This window comes from Canis aureus, chromosome 9 (genome assembly GCF_053574225.1).
Source record: "Canis aureus isolate CA01 chromosome 9, VMU_Caureus_v.1.0, whole genome shotgun sequence".
Taxonomy (NCBI): Eukaryota; Metazoa; Chordata; class Mammalia; order Carnivora; family Canidae; genus Canis; species Canis aureus.
The window spans coordinates 58,685,122-58,694,166 of NC_135619.1; the positions used below are offsets into that span (position 1 = coordinate 58,685,122).

The following is a 9,045-nucleotide window of genomic DNA, read 5'->3' on the forward strand; positions in this document are numbered from 1 at the left end:
CTGATGTCCTTTTGCTAAGGCAATACTCTAAGCTTTTGGTCTATGTACTTTTGCTTGACTGATTTCCTCCATAAAATGCTCCCCTACTGACTTCCACACTTTTCAGTTTTAGTCATTCTTTATAATCTCCCTGATTTATTATTTTTTTTAGGATGACTTAAAACTAAAAGGAAAAGTCCATTCTGTGTCCTCCGAATTCCCCAAACATACGTTTTTTTTTCAGAAAACGGATAAAGCAAACACTTAAATCCTTTAAATGCTTTATGTAATGACAAGAAGCTTTGAATACTAATTTTTCAAAATCTAAGGAAGAAAATATTTTGCAATCCAAGAAGTGATAAAATAAAAATTATGAGCATGCTTTGACTTCTATTAAAATACAGGCAATATGAAAAAATGAATGAATGACTCTTTCAACTGTACTGGCACATTTCATCTAAAGCACGTATAATGGTAATTAAGATGTTTAAAATACAAATCATAAAGGCATTGTTGCCATAGCGTCACATTAGTACACATGTAGTTCTCATCTCTCAAGATTGCTTTCTTTAAATGAACTATTCTTAGAAAAAGTCCTTTGAACTTATTTCCTGATTGAAAGTTTTATACTTCCTATCTTCTAGTCTTGTGCTTATTTATCTTATCATTTTCATAGATCATATGCCTGATAAAAGCAGTCTGATATCGAGAGATCTTTAAATTCATTGGATCATACAATAATGCTTATAATTGTTGATCTTACCATTCATTGCCTTCTCCTCATTTTCACCGTCATCAGGACCACGAACTAAGTTAGTACTCTGTGCTGGTCACTGGCTGATGGTTTCCCTCTATCAGCTCAGGAGGTCTTTACAACCAGAGGATGAAGGAAGTATGATTTCCTTCTACTCTTCTGAGTTCTTAGCTGAGATCTCTGTAATAAAAGACAGATTGACAAGAGAAAACCAAAAAGAATGTATCAACATGAATATTTCATATATATGTGGAAGATACGCAGGGAAAACGAGTAACTCCGGGAGTTGGTGTAGATTTCAGGATTAGATACTGTCATAATGGAGAAGGAGAAGTGGGGGGTAGGCTTTTTAAGAGGGATGAAGGGATTTTGGTGAAAGATGAACAGGTGGTCTGTGATGCCCTTAGTAAAACAGATTGGGAGGTATGACGCTTTGTGACAGAGTGTGTCTGGTGTGGTATCGACTTCCAGCCTTTTCTCCTGTGATGAGTCAGTCTTCCCTGGCAAACGAATATCCTGGGGGGAAGATTTATACAACTGAGTTTCTGCTGGAGGATCTGTCTTTAGGCAGAGAAGGGGAATTCAGAGAAAGCCTCCTCTTACACTGGCTGTTTTACAAGTGCCTACATCTCAAAATAATGTGGCGAAGCGACGTATTTTTGGGTGGTGGATGTTACCATCCTTCAGAGGAATGTTCAGGTGCTAGAAAGGTGAGGACACAGAATATCACAGCGTTTTAAAACAATGTTTGATGTGACCAACCTCGGATACTACCTCCTGGAGGGAGTTAAAATAAATTCAGGTAGAGAAATCCAAGTGATAGCGCTTCATCGGCAGGAATGTGAGACAGAATTCGAAGAACACAGGCTCTCCTGAACCTACTGTCTCATCACCAAACCCTGCACCTGAACTGAAAGTATTTTGTGTAACAGACTTTATTAACAGGTGATAGCTAGGAAAACGTGTGTCTATCTGCTGTGGTGATACTTCATGACACACACTGCGTCTTTCTGTGGGAATCGCATGCTTCATCATTTGGGTGATGCTCATATTTAGCAAGAGGATTCAAACAAGTCTTTTCTATTCAGAGCAATGTCAACACGACCACCTGGAATCCCATTCTCTTGGCTTTTATTATATTTCTGCTATAGCATGTCCGGGCCTTGAGAAGTCTTAAATTTCCCCAGAAGATTGGAGCCAAACCCAGCATCAATTTAGGACCATAGCACATTCACGTTGATTCCATGTTCTTTCCTTTCAAATCACTTTTTCCATACTTTTTTTGAGGGTGCTCTTGCTTTTATTTTCTAAAGGGAAAGTAAATTTCTGAAACCCTGAGTCTAATTGCTGGCTATAAAGTAACTATGGTTTGCTTCTCCCTCCACAGCAAAAGAGAAGGGCCAAACGTATAATGTGTAGGGCCAGGGGAGGGCTTGGGCAGTGAGAAGGTGGGTTGCTGCTGACCCCAAGACTCAGGAAGTCAGCCACAACCACGCAGCTTTCTGGACCAGGCAGACATCGTTGTTCAGAGAGGTTTTTGCTGAGGTGACATTCCTGCAAACCAAATGGGCTCAAGTTGCCTGGAAAGTAATGGGATCATTGAGAAGCCAAAAAAATAAAGGCTTTTAATGGAGTAAGAGTTACAGATGCCGGATGGCATATGGAGTAAATTGTGAAGAAGTAATCATGAGACTTGGAAACCACAGATTTAATAAGACTCCATTTGCACCATACATACAAACAGAATTAGAAATAAACCCCATACGTTGGCATGGGCAAACTAGCATAAGAGCATTTACCTTAAATTATTTTTATTTATTTGTTCATTTTTACAAAAGGAAGAATAAATGGTACTCATGCACTTATAAACAAATGCAGTTGTAAAATAAGCATAATGCTTGAGAAATAATTTTTAAGATTATTTTTCCTTTCCCTTTAAAATACTTTAAAATACTTTTAAAATACTTTAAAATACTTCACAGCTCATATGAATCTACGTTTGAAAATTTTGCATTATCATCAGGAGAAGTCATGCTTTCATAGCTCAGGATAACTTTTTAAATTTCTATTTGTAGCATTGGAGCAGAGAAGAACTAGCAACGTTCGAAAGCTAGAATGTTTCTCTGTTTGTGAATTTAATTTAATTTTATGTTTCACTCAGCATGGTGCATATAGAGAGTGATACATTTAACTTCTAGTTTCCCAAATATTTTCTCTTTATTCTTGTGTTTGGATTTCTTACACTGTGGGTATAATACCACTTGAGCTTCTTTTCAATGCAGAAATGTGGTGGTGGGGTGTTCTATATTAATCCCCAAATTACAAACAAAATATCCAGCTCTAAATCTGAGTTTACTGGTATTTTCATTTTTCCATTTCTATGAAATAAAATGGAATTTAATATAAAACTGGTTACTTAAAGAACATCTTTTAAAACTCCATAGTCTGTGCTCCAAGCAGTAAAAACTAATGCAGTTTGAAATTAAATTATTTTACTCTCCATTGGTGGCAATTATATTAAAGATTGAAACAAATAGTTTTTGGTATTGTTAGTGTGCACAGTTTGTCCATTTTCCTCTTCCAATTCTGAATTATATTAATTTGGAATTTGGGACACTTAAAAAATTACCAAATAATATCTTGCATGTGAAATTAATATATGTTTTATATTTTTACATTATGATCCATTAATGAACTCCTGTGTATACATTCTTCATTTAAGCTACTCATATTCTAAGAATAAGCACATGAGCCTGACTCTTTTCCAGGACTAAGCACTATCCTGAATATTATGTTTGTATTTTCATTCTGTTTTATAAATAATGATTTTTACCACATATATATAGTCTTAATATATTGTTTAATTATATTTAATTTAAAAACTCATAAAAAAGTTGTCATATTGCAGATAGTTATCAGTAATTGCTTTGATTTACCCCACATTGTTTCTATGATCCATTTTGCAGCATGTTGTGGCAGGTTGTTTATTTTCACTGCTATATATATTGCTTTGAATGGCTATCCCAGAACTTATTTATCCATTGTCCTGATGATTAATATTTGTGTTGCTTTCAGCTTTTGTTTTGTTTTATTTGGGCTATTACAAACACTACTACTATAAATCGTAGTTTGCATGTTTCTTGGTTCGTGAAATGGCTTTCAAACTTTTCTGATAGTGATCCACAGCTAGAAAAGTTTCACTTTGTGGCCAGGAAAACATTGGGGAGAATTGTGCAGAGTGTGGGATATCATCTTACTTGCAAGCTAATAAACTAGTCTGTTATTATTTCATGGATGCTGGCAGGAGACACAAAACTCTCGAGTCAGAGATGAAGGACCTCATTACTCATGGCAAAAGCAGTAGCCAGAGCTTCATGTTTTCTGGCATCAATTTCCTATACCTCAGAGTCCCACAGGTGTGACACAAAGGGTTTGTGATGGATGCCTGAACATGCAGTGGGCTGTGTTATGGGAGAGAAACATTGAGCTTGGGTGATCTTCCGCTTACATGGTAAGCCTGCACTTTGTCTGGGGGGAGACATTACCTCATCCCTCAAGGCTGTTCTCTGCAAATTCCACCTTGAGTAGTGGCCTGGACAAAGAATGGGCAGAGCTTTAAATTCTTAGCATACCTAGCAGGAATGTACACAGCCACCAAGGCCCAGGTGGATTGCCTCTTCCAACAAATATGTGTCAGACTAAAACTCTTACCCTTAAAATGTTAGGTGAATATTGATCTTTTCTTTGCCATTCTATTTTATTTTCTAAAATGTCGTGTATGACCCCCCTAAAAAATTGCACAACCCAATATGTTTACCAAGCAACCCTCAATTTTAAAAACAAACAGGGCACCTGGGTGGCTCAGTGGTTGAGCATCTGCCTTTGGCTTGGGTTGTGGTCCTGGGGTTCTGGGATTGAGACCCCCATCAGGTTCCCCACAGGGAGCCTGCTTCTCCCTCTGCCTGTGTCTCTGCCTCTGTCTTTGTGTCTCTCATGAATAAATAAATAAAATATTTTTAAAAAATTAAAATAAAAAAAAAAACACAACCAAACAAACAAACATAAATTCTTATGCTAAGTCACATATCTGAGAGTATACTTGCGGGATTATATTTAGCCTTAAAATGATTGTTTTGTGAAGTCATCTGACCATTATTTATCACTCTCTTCTTCAGTGAATGAATGTATATTAAGTGTATGAATGCTCCCTTGCTGCAATCTTCACCATTACTTAGTTTTGCCAGTCATTTTATTTTTTGATAAACCAAATGATTTGATTTTTATCTAATTTGGCTACAATTGGCATTTGAGTAATTATCGAGAAATAATAATAATATTAATCATTACTCAGCTTTGTCATATATGTATAGGTCACATGCGTTTCTTCTTCACTAAGTGCTTACTCTATGAATTTAGGCCATTTAAAATTTAGATATTTGTTCTTTCTTAATTGATAAATTATTTTTTTTTTCAGTTTTGCTCATATAACAGTCAATATCTTCTGACTGTTTGAAGTTCAATTTTTTCTCAATTTCTGTTTTCTTTATAAACAATATACTTATATTGTAATGTTTCCTATGTTTAATTCATAGTTTGTGATCTTTGTCACATACAAGAAATCCTGCTAGACCTTTAGTGATAAAGATATTTTGATAAATTTCCTCCAAGGATTTTAAAACTTTAATATTTAAATCCTCAAAAAAATTTAAATCTTTAATATATCTAAACCTATCAGATCATCCAAAAAACTGTAACGAGGAAGAGGTCAACCTATGACATATGTCAACATATGTCTTATGAATCATAAGACATTATTGAGGAAGAATTGATATGATCTAAAAAAAATGAAATATTCATGGAATGGAAGACTTAGGATGCAAAGAAATCAATTATCTCCAAATTCATCTGTAAATTTACTGAATTCCCAAGGAAAAAAAATCCCAATTCTTGTGGAATTCTTTTGTTGGAATTTATAAGTTGGCAGTAAAACTCCTATGATCATTCAAAAGGCCAAGAACAGCCAATGCAATCTTGAAGAAAGAGACCAAAATAAGAGAACTGCAAGTCCCAGATAATGAGGCTCATTTCAAAGCTACTATAATTAAGATGATGTGTTATTGGTGCAAGATTAGTCAAATCACCCTAGAGAGTAGACTAGGGTTTAGAAATAGACTTAGATATATATATAGGTACTTGATTTACAGTGAAGGTGACACAACAGAAGATGAAATAAAAGACAATAATTTCAATAAATTGCACTTTATCAATTGAATATCAAAAAAGAGTATTTGATCCATTCACAATATTAACAAAATTTCAGGTGGATTGTAGATTTTAACGTAAAAGTTAAAAAGTATATCTTTCATAGGAATATAAAGAATATGTTCATCACAGTGGGATATACAAAGATGAAAGATACTACACAAAACTCCTCTGATTGTGGGGTGGCTCAGCGGTTGGGCATCTGCCTTTAGCTCCAGGTATGATCCCGGAGTCCAGGGGTCGAGTCCCACGTCGGGCTTCCTGTATGGAGCCTGCTTCTCCATCTGCCTGTGTCTCTGCCTCTCTCTCTCTCATGAATGAACAAATAAAATCTAAAAATAAAAAAAAAAAAAAAAAAAAACCTCCTCTGATTGCAAAGGAAAAAATTGACAAATATTATTTGGAAATTAAGAGACTATGTTATCAATATACACTATACATTTCAAGGGAAGTAAAATGGCCAGCCATAGAGTGGGACATTTGCAATGCCTATGACTAAGAGAAGATTCATCTCTAGAATATGTAAAAACAAATTGCTATAAATCAATAAAGAAAATAATACCTGATTAGAAAAAATGATTAAAAGAATTGAACAGAAACTTCACAAATGAGGATATTCCAATGGTTGTAAATATTTGAAAATATATTCAACTTTATTATTCATCCAGGAATTTCAAATTAAAGCTACTATTACATATGACAAAAGAAGCTATAAATAGAGTGAAAATACTCTGTTGGTGAGAGTATGGAGCATTTTCTTGAGTACTGTGTAGAGAGCTTTTCTTGCCCATTACTTTCTATAGAGTCTTCAGACTACATAAAATCTAAACCATAATTGGAATGATCTATGGTAAATTTTATAATACATTAATGAATTCAACAAATACCTATTATTTATTTATTATCCTGATGCAATCATCAAACCTCTCTGCCTTTCCCACATTTCTCAGGGATGATTTTTCATTTCTATGTCTGCTACAATTTCAAACTCAGACTTGCATCCTGGCATCTTTATGAGTCTTCCTCAGATTACATTAGTTCATAAAATCCTGTATTTCTGTGTACAGGATATATTTTTTCAGCTCCTAGGATATATTTTTCCTGGCATAACTCATGGCTACATTCTAATAGGTATGTTCTGTTTTTATTTTTTGTGTGTAAATTTTGTCAAATCAAAGTAAATGTTATTTTCTTTTTATCTCCCTTATGTCACCTACAGGGCCTTGCATAAAACTGAGCCTAAAAAATATGTTGAACATTAAACTCAAAATGATGTCACTAAAACTAATTTCCAAGCCAATTACATTTTTCTGCCATGATGGTTCAACCATCCAAGATTATTATGCTCTTCAGTGGAGTCAGAACGATTTGTCTGAAGGCCGATAATACTCGCCTTGATCAAGTGTTCTTGTGGGTGGTTTAGAAACCATTCCTTGCTTTGCAGATGTTATTTATCACAGAGTTTCCTCTTAACACTTCCAATGTTGAGGATTTGATATTAGTGGAGTTGTGGAAGTGAAATTATTAGGGTGTCCTTAAAGTCCTTTTCCATAAATGAATGATTTATTGGGGCAATGAAAGAAAGGAATAAGTTTGCCTGCTCAATATAGCCCGTCATTTTTGATGAATGTGACTCACCTTTCTGTAAGAAGTCCAATTTAGCCCTGGTACCATTTCTTGCATTTTATAGAGAAGGAAATTGTGAAATATCTTAGAAATGTAGCCATGGAAGGAACAAACAGAGGTTGAAAGTTCAAAATCTGAACTACACTGGATATAACATAAAGTCAATACTGTCCAATGTCCAGATGCCCACAAGATAAATTTTGACTTTTTCCTTTTGAAGCAATATTTGCTTGGTGTTGACTACTGGGGTAGCCACATTTCACTTCTGTTGTCTTCAGATTAAAGTGTGGCTTTTGCAGCATAACCTTCAGTGGTTTGCTGGACTAGCTTGCAACAGCTCGTCAGTGCATTGTATACATTTCTTCCAGACTCTGTGTTGAGTGCCATTATGTTAATAGCTTGAAATTGGCCACGGTGAGAGTATTTACGCCATGAAAATTGATATACCTACCAATCAGGGCTTCTATCCTTCCAGAGATCCACTTGTTGAGCATTTCTCAGCACAACACTACACTGCCACCTTCACAAGGGTGAATTGCAGACACCTCTCTCACTTGTTCTCTCACTTGTTCTTGGGTAATTCAAGGTATTTTTAAATTAATTCATCTTTGGGGCACCTGGCTGGCTCAGTGGGAAGAGCATGCAACTCCTGATCTCAGGGATATGAGTTCGAGCTCCACGTTGAGTGTAGAGACTACCTGACTAAATAAATAAAAACTTAAAAAAAAATTTAAATTCCATCTTTTATAAAATAAACTTACCATCAAACATAGAAGGAATGAAATATGGAAAAACTCCAGGAGACCTAGACTTTTTTTGAATGCTATTTCTTATGCTTCTGATGGAAGTGATCTCATCAGTAAACTTGAATCTGATGATACCCACATTTTAGGACTATTGTGGCTGTGTTGCATCCAAATTACAGGAAATACATGAATAAACACACATAAAAAAGAAAAAAAGCCTGAATCCGTTAAGAACATAGTCCTCACTTCTCATAGCATTGTCCTCATCCCTTTATGCTATTGCAGAGTGTAGGGTGTTAATTCCATAAATCCTGTCCAACCTATTGGTAGTATATTGAAGGAATTGATCCTCTTCTGGTATCTCAGCTATATCACTAAATAGTTTTAATAATTGTGTGAGTCGGGCATTACACTTAATCCATATAAGACTTGGCCATTTCATCTGTAAAATAAGAATAACAAAACTTACATACTTTTTAATAAAAATTAAATTTAAAAAATGCTCTTAACATCATCATCCCAGAGGATGTCATCTAGTTGTTACTTAGCAGTGATGAACTTGTTTTGTTATTGTTAAAATTATTTTTTAATAATATTTTTTAAAGATCTTATTTATTTATTTGTCAGAGAAAGAGAGAGAGAGAGAGCACAAGCAGTGGGAGCAGCAGGCAGAGGGAG

The 9,045-nt window shown here is 35.1% G+C and overlaps 1 long non-coding RNA gene across 2 annotated transcripts in view; it reads right to left on the reverse strand.

The window, feature by feature from the left end:
- The window catches only part of LOC144320995 (uncharacterized), a 40,206-nt gene extending 39,158 nt beyond the window's left edge, over window positions 1-1,048 (reverse strand). For both annotated transcript variants that reach the window (XR_013386662.1, XR_013386663.1), the window contains exon 1: window positions 743-1,048. This is a non-coding gene — a long non-coding RNA (uncharacterized LOC144320995). The remainder of the gene's footprint in view (window positions 1-742) is intronic.
- Between the last annotated feature and the right edge of the window lie 7,997 nt (window positions 1,049-9,045).